Source organism: Arachis stenosperma, chromosome 6 (assembly GCF_014773155.1).
Source record: "Arachis stenosperma cultivar V10309 chromosome 6, arast.V10309.gnm1.PFL2, whole genome shotgun sequence".
Lineage (NCBI taxonomy): Eukaryota > Viridiplantae > Streptophyta > Magnoliopsida > Fabales > Fabaceae > Arachis > Arachis stenosperma.
Window position 1 is genome coordinate 28586111 of NC_080382.1, and position 12099 is coordinate 28598209.

Genomic DNA, 12099 nt, shown 5'->3' on the forward strand with positions numbered 1-12099 from the left:
GTGTCACTAATTACTCTACCTAGGCCAAGAGGAACAAAATCTACACTAAAAGTAAAAGAGACATTTTAACAAATACATAAAGTGCAATAGAAGTAATCATGATTAAATGCAAGAATTAAAGGAATCTACAACTACAAAAACAAGAGATCAACAATAGAAAAGCAAAGAAGACACATTTAGTATGAATTACCTCTTATTGAATTGGAAGAATGTAGAAGGAACAATACTAGATCTACAACAAAATATAAGAACAACAAAAAGGAAATTACAACAAAAGAGTAGAAGAAGATGAATGTAGCAACAAAGAATTGAGAGATAGAAGTGGAAGAAAGCAAAGATTAAAACCTAGATCTAAGAACTAATCCTAATCCTAATCCTAGAGAGAAATGAGAGCTTCTCTCTCTAAAAACTAACTCTAACTACTAAACTATGCTAATGGTAACTAACATGTCCATCCTTCTTCAATCCTTGGCTTAAATAGGATCAGAAATGAGTTGGATTGGGCCCACAAGGCTTGTAAATTCGCTAGCCACGAGTTTGCATGAAGTGAACCACGTGCACCAACGGCGCGTACGCGTATAGTGCATGCACGCGTCCTTATACGTATAGCAACTATGGCAAATCTTATATCTTTTCGAAGCCCCGGATGTTAGCTTTCCAACCCAGCTGGAACCGCATCATTTGGATCTCTGTAGCTCAAGTTATGGTCGTTTAAGTGCAAAGAGGTCGGCTTGACAGCTTTCCGGTTCTTTCATTTCTTCATGAGTTCTCCAACTTTTCATGCTTTCTTTCTTCATTCCCTTGATCCAATCTTTGTCTCCTAAACCTTAAATAACTTAACAAACATATCAAGGCATCTAATGGAATCAAGGTGAATTAAATTTATTTATTTTAAGACCTAAAAAGCATGTTTTCACTCTTAAGCACAATTAAAGGAGAAGTTATAAAACCATGCTATTTCAATGGATAAATGTGGGTAAAAGGTTATAAAATCCCCTAAATCAAGCACAAGATAAACCCTACAAATGGGGTTTATCAACACTCTAATAATTGCATCTAAGAGTTGTGCGTGACGCAAAATCCAATACGAGTTTATTTTTCAAAGAAAAGTCATGTTCAAAGGAACAAATGAGTAGCACGAACGGCATTCACAAGAATTCAAAAGAAAGTCTTGCATACAGTTAACCGGAGTTGTACAGAACTAATGGGATGCACAAGAAGAGAAACCTAGTTGGATTTCAGGAGAGAAGTTCGAAGCAAAGCTTAAATAGAAAGAATAAGGCATGTCAGATTGTATAGGTTCTAGTTGGCTTGAAGGGAATGCGAGTTCCCACAAGGGAGCAATTTCACACACCGCAGGTCACCAGGATTCAAAAATTATGTGATTATATTAGGATGAGTTCAGGCTAAATTCGAAAGAGACAAACTTTGTACGAGTAAGGAACAAGATTGGAAGAACAATGAGTTGGGCTTTTACAGAAGAAGGTTCAAGATAGGACTTTCAATGGAGGCTATAAGAGAAAGGTTAGATTAAGTCGTGAAGATTAGCTGGCACGCTCTCGCAAAGAGACACTTAGTTAGACAATCCTCTCTTCCAGTTCTCTTTTCAACTCGGTCTTGAACTCTACTGATTCTAATGATGTCTTCACTTATGGTGCAATCAACACTGATCCGATTTTTGACACTACGTCTATGACCAAATCACGGTCTCTCTAAGGTAGAAATTCTGGTACATCTTCAAGAACGGTCTTGGAAACTCTTTCGTATAGGAATTCGGTCTCACCTCTACTTGTCTCTCGATCAATTAACAACTAAAGGTTGAACTCACTCTATTCCTTTTCCTCGAAATCTTAACGTCACTGGATTTCAAACTGTAACTCCGCATAGCTCTCAACGATTCCAATTCCTTAGGTATAATTCACCCAGCTTCTATTTCGTCATTCTAATTCTTATCTTCCAAGAACCTAGCCACTCGTCTAAATTAGCTAAGTATCGCTCCATCTCAATAACTAGTAGTCTTCGACTAACCATCGGCTCGGACTCCACGATCATCAAAACTTGTCGTGCTTTACAAATGGATCATACATATATTAATGATACACAAGGTAGTTAAAAACTCAACTGCTAGCTTATGGTTACCTCGGGTCTAAAGATTGGATTCGACTGTATCCCAGCATTTCCTGTGTGGATAGTCTCGAGCTATATGCACCGGCTTCCCGCACTTGCAACATACGCCTAGTCCGGCTCTCTGTGACTCATCTGGAGTAGTCTCTCCATAGCATTCCTGTAATATTGTTGACTTCATAGAGTAACGTTCTGCGAATTGACTTTTCATAACCAATTCAGGAAAATTCGTTAACCTTTGTGGGCTCACACAGTTGAAGATGTCTCTTCTAAGGCCTTTCTCATACTGAACACACTTCCAAGCCTCATAGTCGGCTGGGTTTCCTTGACAAACTCTTGAGAGATGACACAAGTTATCGAATTCACGGGTATAGTCAGCAACAGACATATTTTCTTGCTTCAGTTGCATTAACTCCAATTCTTTTGCAATGCGAATCTCATGTAAGAAATATTTTCCGTAAAATTTCGTCTTGAATTTACTCCAAGGGATATCTATTAACTCCATCTGCAGGGTGTGATATAACTCCTACCACCATTCCTGAGCATCTCCCTCCAACATGTAAGTCACTATTTCCATCGACTGTACTTCTGGTATGTGCTGAGTGTATAAGAATCTCTCCACATCTCGAAACCACCGATCAGCCTCTAACGCATTGGCATTTCTGTTAAACCGAGGTGGACCACTCTTGAGGAAATCAGTAAAGGTCATAGACCTATAGTATCGACCTATGTTGCTCGTACTAGCAACCGAGCTTCCATCTTGGGGTCCTTGCATTGGTTCGGTCCTAGGATTTTCCTTCCAGTTACCTTGCTCGGATCTGCGAGTCAACATTTGGTCCATGTTCACTCCAAACAATTGATATTAAGGTGATCAGTCTCAATATCTCAAGTTTAGTGCTTAAGAGTCCCAAACGCATGCTCACGAACATGTATGCTACACATATCAGTTAGATATCTTAATAGCACATAGACACATACACAGAGAATGCACAATAGCATATTCAGTCCATCCTCAGGCTCTATAGGAACGAACTGCTCTGATACCATAATGTAACACCCTACTATACTTAATCTTATGCTTAAGTCATAAGACTGAGATAGTATGGTATTACGACTTCTAAAAGTAAAATATATATATAATAATAATAATAAAGAAAAAGATACTCAACTAGGAGCCTTGAAAAATGGGTAAAACAAATTCGCAAAATGCAAAGCGCAACGCTCGAGGAATCGAATTTCTTGCAGGTTAAGAAGCCTAAAAGGAAGTGATAAAGATAAATAAGAGAGAAAGGAAAGCCAAGGAAACAACATAACTAGCTCCTGACTCAGCCTGCGAAGCTAAGGCTGGCTGGAGGATATATATACATATAAACATACATAAGTATTCCCAAAATACACCAAAATTCCAAAGTAAACTCCTATCTCTCCCTTAACCTCTAAGAGGAGCAGCATACATAAGTTACATGGAGAGTAAGCTAAATACATATATACACAAATATGAACAGAAACCCAAAAGACATCTAGGAACTACTTCACTTCAAGATCCAAACGCCTAGCAAGGAGCCTCTCGACCTGCATCTGAAAAACAATAATACAATATGGAATGAGAACCGAAGGTTCTCAGCATGGTAAAAGTGCCACGTGTATAATAAATAAGGTCCTGAAAATGCCAAAGGCAATCCTAAAACTCCGTTATTCAGTTATCCAACTTAATTACTAAACAGAAGCTATAAACAGAGGTAGGTATTCTAAATCTACCTAATTTACTCAATTTCAATCCTAATCTAACACCAAACTATTTCTCCATTTCCTCCATCCCTCCATCATCCATAATGCAACAGAAACAAGCAATCAAACAAGTTCACGCATAAGTAATGAGCAGATAGTACAAGTAGCAAGTATAATAGGTAGCAGGTGGTATATATATATCTCAATTAGGCAAACCCAGGAAATGCATAGCAATCAAAGCAAACAAATGCATATGGTGAATGTCTATCCTACTGGCCGTGAGCTCACGTGTCGGTTACTTTTTCAGAACCCAACACATCTGGTAGCTAACCCAGACATTGGTCTCTAGGTTGCGCATCTACAGGAGGATCATAAACGAAGGAGAGTGCCTTTTCACATCGAAGGAGTGTGCCTTTCTACCTTACAACCTAGGAAGAATGTGGGGGAAACAATACAAAGGAGAGTGCCTTTCCACCTTCCCCACACCTGCATCACAACAAAAGAGGGAACTTCCGTCCTCAACTTGCCATATCGGCCATTTCGGCCACATACAGTCATTCCCAAATCTCATTATTTATCATCATCATTTCCTTACATTCGTTCTTTATAGCCATAGCAACAAGTATTCATTTAGCTTCACATCATTCCCTTATAATTCATCGCATTTACCCTTTCCGGGTCCTGACCAAATCATTTATCAAACTCTTCTCAACCTTTTTAATATCGAATAATGTTAAAATCAACCCAACTCTAACATTAAATCAATCACATAATACGAAGATTAATCTTTGACTTCTAGAACTCATGACTATCACTAAGACATTCTCAACACTCTATTTTCTTTTCTACTTTTAATATAACAAATGAACTCGGAATTGGGAAAACTTTATATCCAGACGTTCATATCAAAATAAGCTTTCTAAAAAATCAAAAATCACAATTTTCTGTTTTAATTACCCTCAGAAACAGAGGAGAAATGCTGACTACTCTATAGTGCTTAAAAACCAGAAAACAGCAGCAGCATACGATATCTAAAATTCCATAAAAAATTTAAATTAAATCCAATCACCTTAAAAATTAATATGGTTCAAACCAGGTTTCTTTTCCAATTAGTTTCAGGTCAAAATCATTTTTAATGAAGGAGTTATGTAACTTGGAACATGAGTAACTTTCTGCAGAATTCTGTTTTAAAAGCCAATGAACATGTCCTCTTCCAAGTCTTGTAACTCACTCATTAAAACATGGACAGCCCTGAAATTCAAATCACAACTGCTAAGCATAATTAATTTTCACCTCCAATTGGTTGCACCTAAATATCCATCCATAATCAGAAGTTATAAACTCTCAAAGTTGCTTATCTAAGAAAACAAAATCTGGCTTTTATTCTAGAACGCATCGTATTTCAAAAATTTATATCTTTAAAACCACAAGTCCAACTATTCTGGAATTTTATGAAGTTAAAATAATAGGACTAAAGCTTTATTAAAATTGGTTTCATTTCAAAATTCATTTTGAAACATTCGCAGCAGAGCCAACAAGTTACTGCTGTTCTAAAAATCATGCAGTAAAAATTAGATTCTACGACTACAATTTGAAAATTCACCATAAATCATATATTTAACGGAAAGATCCCATATTCTCCAGTTCAGTTCCAAATACTCAAAGGTTTAACCAGGACTTGGTTCCACACAATTTCGATCATCACAGAATTAGTTACAGCATATGCAATACTACCACAACACAACTCTACATCCTTATTAACAAACACCAACCATAGTCCATCTTAAATAAATACAAGAGCATACCATTAATAACTTCCACACCTCATAATTCCAGTATAGATCCACCAACAAATCTATTCCAACAACATTACAAGGCTAATCATTAAATACAACAAACAATTCAACTTATCCTATGGTTCTTCTAACCTAAGTTTTCACAACACCGTAAATATTAAACGTACGACACTTAAACCATACCTTGACCGACCACTTAGTTTCACCCAAGCCAGCCTCACAACACCAAACACATTCCCCTCCAAGCTCAATTAAAATAGCCATAAACCAAGCTTTGATCACCAACAAGCCTCCAAATATTCCCAATTCAATTCCAAAGCATATATACCCACGTAATCTACACCTAATACATATAAATGTTCTAATTTCAGTTTTCCCAATATAAATACAAGATTGATCTAGGTTTAGGGTATCCTTACCATACCCATATGCTCAATAGCTTGAGCCCATAAGTCCCGGAAGCTAACTTGAGCCTAAAACACAAAATTGGACAAGATTTAACTATAAGATTTCAATTTCACCAAAGAAAGGGAATAGAGATTCTGGATAAAAAATGAAGTTTACTGGTAAAATTGATCCAACAAAAAGGTAGAGCTTGACGCGCTGGACGCGTGGCTGCAAACGGTGCGGCGATCGGAGCTCAAACGAGAAAGTTATGATGGATCAAAGGGTTGGTAAGGGTTTGGGGGTCTTCCTTCTTCCCCAATCTATTTTGCTGCATGGAGAATGAAATGAGGAAGAAGAAGCTGATGCTTCTTTTATATTATGGGTCCGGTTGGACCCGCGGGCCCGATTTAGGCCTCGGTTCAACCGGTTTGGCCCATCCATTCAAATTTTGAGCCAAATTTTTCGAAATTTATATCAAAATTCTCGTTTCGACGAGCTCTATCCTATTTTGATATTAGTTTTGTATTTCTAATATTTCTATTTAAAACTCAATTTATTGACTAATTATATACTGATTTTAGCGGGGTTTACAGAAACCGCTATTGATCTTATTGAAGAAAATAAACGGCTTAAGGATAAACTTAAGGGATGTGAGAAACAGCATTATGTGATTGTATGTTTGAACTATTTTGAAGAAAATAAAAACCTGCACAAATAGGTAAAAAGCCTAAAAGAGGACCTAATCAACTTTGCTCAAAGTTCTGAAAATCTGAACATTTATTGAAAGATCTCCTTTTTCAAATGTGGCTTGCACTTTGGATGATATAAAATTTTAAAACCCAACCAATCTGAAAAAATAGCAACCAAAAGATTTTGTCATTTTTGCAATCGGAATGGGCATTTTCCTATTCAATGTTTCATAAGTGAAAAAAAGATTGGAGATAAAGTGTACAAAATAATTGGCATCTACAATGGTCTTGGACAAAAGAGATGGTTTGACATTAAAGGATTCAAAAAGATTTGGATACCTGATGAGTCGGATAATTTATACACTTTTTGGCATTGTTTTTAAGTAAAATTTAGTAGGATCTAGCTACTTTTAGGGATGTTTTCATTAGTTTTTATGATAAATTCACATTTCTGGACTTTACTATGAGTTTGTGTGTTTTTTTGTGATTTTAGGTATTTTCTGGCTGAAATTGAGGGACCTGAGCAAAACTCTGATAAAAGGCTGACAAAGGACTACTGATACTGTTGGATTCTGACCTCCCTGCACTCGAAATGGATTTTCTAGAGCTATAGAACTCCAAATGGCATGTTCTCAACGATGTTGGAAAGTAGACATCCAGAGCTTTCCATAAAAATATAATAGTCCATACTTTATTCAAGATTAGATGAAAAAAATTGGCACTCAACGGCAGTTCCATGTTGCATTCTGGAGTTAAATGCCAGAAACACATCACGAACCAGAGTTGAACGCCGAAAACACATTACAACTGGGCGTTCAACTCCAAAAGAAGCCTCTACACGTGTAAAGCTCAAGCTCAGCCCAAGCACACACCAAGTGGGCCCCGGAAGTGGATTTCTGCATCAATTACTTACTTTTGTAAACCCTAGTAGGTAGTCTAGTATAAATAGGACATTTTACTATTGTACTAGGTATCTTTTGATTGTCTAGTCTTTTGATCATTCGGTCTTTTGATCACGTTCATGGGGGCTGGCCATTCGGCCATGCCTGGACCTTTATCACTTATGTATTTTCAACGGTGGAGTTTCTACACACCATAGATTAAGGGTGTGGAGCTCTGCTGTACCTCGAGTTTTAATGCAATTACTACTATTTTCTATTCAATTCAGTTTATTCCTGTTCTAAGATATTCGTTGCACTTCACCATGACGAATGTGATAATCCTTGACACTCATCATCATTCTCACCTATGAACGCGTGACTGACAACCACTACCGTTCTACCTTAGACCGGGTCCATATCTCTTGGATTTCTTAATCAGAATCTTCGTGGTATAAGCTAGAATTGATAGCGGCATTCATGAGAATCCGGAAAGTATAAACCTTGTCTTTGGTATTCCGAGTAGGATTCAGGGATTGAATGACTGTGACGAGCTTCAAACTTGCGATTGTTGGGCGTTATGACAAACACAAAAGAATCAAGGGATTCTATTCCGACATGATCGAGAACCGACAGATGATTAGCCATGCCGTGACAGGGCATTTGGACCTTTTTCACTGAGAGGATGGGATGTAGCCATTGACAACGGTGATGCCCTACATACAGCTTGCCATGGAAAGAAGTAAGAAGGATTGGATGAAGGTAGTAGGAAAGCAGAGATTCAGAAGGAGCACAGCATCTTCATACGCCTATCTGAAATTCCCATCAATGATTTACATAAGTATTTCTATCTTTTCTATTTATTTATTATTATTATTCGAAAACTCCATAACCATTTATTATCCGCCTAACTGAGAATTTACAAGATGACCATAGCTTGTTTCATACCAACAATCTCCGTGGGATCGACCCTTACTCACGTAAGGTTTATTACTTGGACGACCCAGTGCACTTGCTGGTTAGTTGTGCGAGGTTGTGAAGAAAGTGCTGAGTTATAAACGCGCATACCAAGTTGAATGCCATTATTAGAGATCATAATTTCCTGCACCAAGTTTTTGGCGCCGTTGCCGGGGATTATTCGAGTTTGGACAACTGACGGTTCATCTTGTTGCTCAGATTAGGTAATTTTCTTGTTGTTTTATTTTCAAAAATTTTTCAAAAATTTATCCCTATTTTCGAAAAAAAAAATTTAATTATAAATAAATTATTCTATGGCTTCAGAATTTTTGAGAATGGATTCTAGAGTTTCATGAAGCATGTTGAATCCTAGCTGGCTGTAAAGCCATATCCAAATCCTTTTGGAATGAGACTTCAACTAATCACCTCAATGCATGTAATGCCATCCTAAAGTTGGCTGGCTATTAAGCCATGTCCAACCCCTAGATTGGAGCTTTAGGCTAACATTGAAAGATTCCTGGAATTCTTCTTAAAAATTTTAAATTTCTTATTTTCTTTTTCCTATATGTTTTTCGAAAAATATAAAATAAAATACAAAAAAAATCATAAAATAAAATAAAAAACCAAAAATATTTTGTGATTCTTGTTTGAGTCTTGTGTCATGTTTTAAGTTTGGTGTCAATTGCATATTCATATTATTCTTGCATTTTTCGAAAATTCATGCATTCATAGTGTTCTTCATGATCTTCAAGTTATTCTTAGTAAGTCTTCTTGTTTGATCTTTAAACTTTCTTGTTTTGTATTATATGATGTTTTTCATGTGCATTTTTGCATCCATAGTGTCTAAGCATTAAAGATTTCTAAGTTTTGTGTATTGTATGTTTTCTTTACATCAAAAGTTTTTCAAAAATATGTTCTTGATGTTCTTCATGATCTTCAAAGTGTTCTTGGTGTTCATCTTGATATTCATAGTGTTCTTGCATGCATCATGTATTTTGATTCATAATTTTCATATTGTGAGTCAATTTTGTTGTTTTTCTCTCTCATCATTAAAAATTCAAAAATCAAAAAATATCTTTTCCTTATTTTTCTCAAAATTTCGAAAATTTGAGTTGACTTAGTCAAAAATTTTTAAAAATTAGTTGTTTCTTATAAGTCAAGTCAAATTTTCAATTTTAAAAATCTTATCTTTTCAAAACTTTTTCAAAAATCAAATCTTTTTCATTTTACTTATTAATTTTAGAAAATTTTTAAAATATTTTTCAAAAATATTTTTCTTCATTTTATCTTTATTTTCGAAAATTATGCTAACAAGTAATATGGTTGATTCAAAAATTTGAAGTTTGTTACTTTCTTGTTAAGAAAGGTTCAATCTTTAAATTCTAGAATCATATCTTTTAGTTTCTTGTTAGTCAACTAATCAATTTTAATTTTAAAAATTAAATCTTTTTAATCATATCTTTTTATCATATCTTTTAAAATTATATCTTTTTCAAAAATTTGATTTCAAAAATTTTTTTTTCTAACTTCTTATCTTTTCAAAATTAATTTTCAAATCCTTTTCAAACTAACTAATTGACTTTTTGTTTGTTTCTTATCTTTTTCAAAATCACCTAACAACTTTTCTCTATCTAATTTTCGAAAATACCTCCCTCTTTTTCAAAAATTCTTTTTAATTAATTAATTGTTTTAAATTTTAATTTAATTTTATTTCTTCCTTTAATTTTCGAAAATCACTAACCCTTTTTCAAAATTAATTTTCAAATTCTCCCCCTCTCATTTTCTTCTATTTATTTATTCATTTACTAACACTTCTCTTCATCTCAAATCTCTGCTCCTATCCTCACCCTTGTGTTTGGAATCTTAACTCTTCTCCTTCTTCTATTCCTTTCTTCTTCTACTAACATAAAGGAATCTCTATACTGTGACATAGAGGATTCCTCTTCCTTTTTTGTTCTCTTCTTTCTCATATAAGCAGGAACAAGGAAAAGTGCATTCTTGTTGAAGCTGATCCTGAACCTAAAAGGACTCTGAAGAGGAAACTAAGAGAAGCTAAATTACAACAATCCAGAGACAACCTTACTGAAATTTTCGAACAAGAAAAGGATATGGAAGCCGAACCCAACAACAATAATGCAAGGAGGATGCTTGGTTATTATACTACACCTACTTCCAAGTTTGATGGAAGAAGCATCTCAATTCCTGCCATTGGAGCAAACAATTTTGAGCTGAAACCTCAACTAGTTGCTCTAATGCAACAAAACTGCAAGTTTCACAGACTTCCATCAGAAGATCCTTACCAGTTTTTAACTGAGTTCTTGCAGATCTGTGAGACTGTTAAGATTAATGGAATAGATCCTGAAGTCTACAGGCTCATGCTTTTCCCTTTTGCTGTAAAAGACAGAGCTAGAACATGGTTGGACTCACAACCTAAGGATAGCCTGGACTCTTGGGATAAGCTGGTCACGGCCTTCTTGGTTAAATTCTTTCCTCCTCAAAAGCTGAGCAAGCTTAGAGTGGATGTTCACACCTTCAAGCAAAAAGATGGTGAATCCCTCTATGAAGCTTGGGAAAGATACAAGCAGATGACCAAAAAGTGTCCTTCTGACATGTTTTCAGAGTGAACCATGATAGATATATTCTATTATGGTCTTTCTTAGTTCTCTAAATGTCACTGGACCATTCTGTAGGTGGATCCATTCACCTAAAGAAAACGCCTGCAGAAGCTTAGGAACTTATGCAAATAACCAATTCATGTACACTTCTGAGAGGAATTCCGTAAATAATGGAACGCCTCAGAGAAAGGGAGTTCTTGAAATTGATGCTCTGAATGCCATATTGGCTCAGAACAAAATGTTGACTCAGCAAGTCAACATGATTTCTCAAAGTCTGAATGGACGGCAAAATGCATCCAACAACACTAAAGAGGCATCTTCTGAAGAAAAAGCTTATGATCCTGAAAACGCTGCAATGGCAGAGGTAAATTACATGGGGGAAGCCTTTGGCAACACCTATAACCCTTCATGGAGAAATCATCCAAATTTCTCATGAAAGGATCAACAAAAGCCTCAATAAGGCTTTAATAATGGTGGAAGAAACAGGTTTAGCAATAGCAAGCCTTTTCCATCATCTTCTCAGTAACAGACAGAGAATTCTGAGCAGAGCACCTCTAACTTAGCAAATATAGTCTCTGATCTGTCTAAGGCCACTTTAAGCTTCATGAGTGAAACAAGGTCCTCGATCAGAAATTTGGAGGCACAAGTGGGCCAGCTGAGTAAGAAAGTCACTAAAACTCCTCCTAGTACTCTCCCAAGCAATACTGAATCCAAAAAGAGAGTGCAAGGCCATTGACATAATCAACATGGCCGAACCTAGAGAGGAAGGAGAGGATGCGAATCCCAATGAGGAAGACCTCATGGGATGTCTCTCAAGCAAGAAGGAGTTCCTTATTGAGGACTTAAAGGAATCTGAGGCTCATATAGAGACCATAGAGATCCCATTAAACCTCCTTCTGCCATTCATGAGCTCTGAAAACTATTC

At 36.1% G+C, this 12099-nt stretch overlaps 1 non-coding gene across 1 annotated transcript; it reads right to left on the reverse strand.

The window, feature by feature from the left end:
• Positions 1–11066: 11066 nt before the first annotated feature.
• Positions 11067–11170, reverse strand: LOC130938543 (small nucleolar RNA R71). Its single transcript, XR_009069706.1, has one exon. It is a non-coding gene; the product is annotated as a small nucleolar RNA R71 (small nucleolar RNA).
• Positions 11171–12099: the final 929 nt, after the last annotated feature.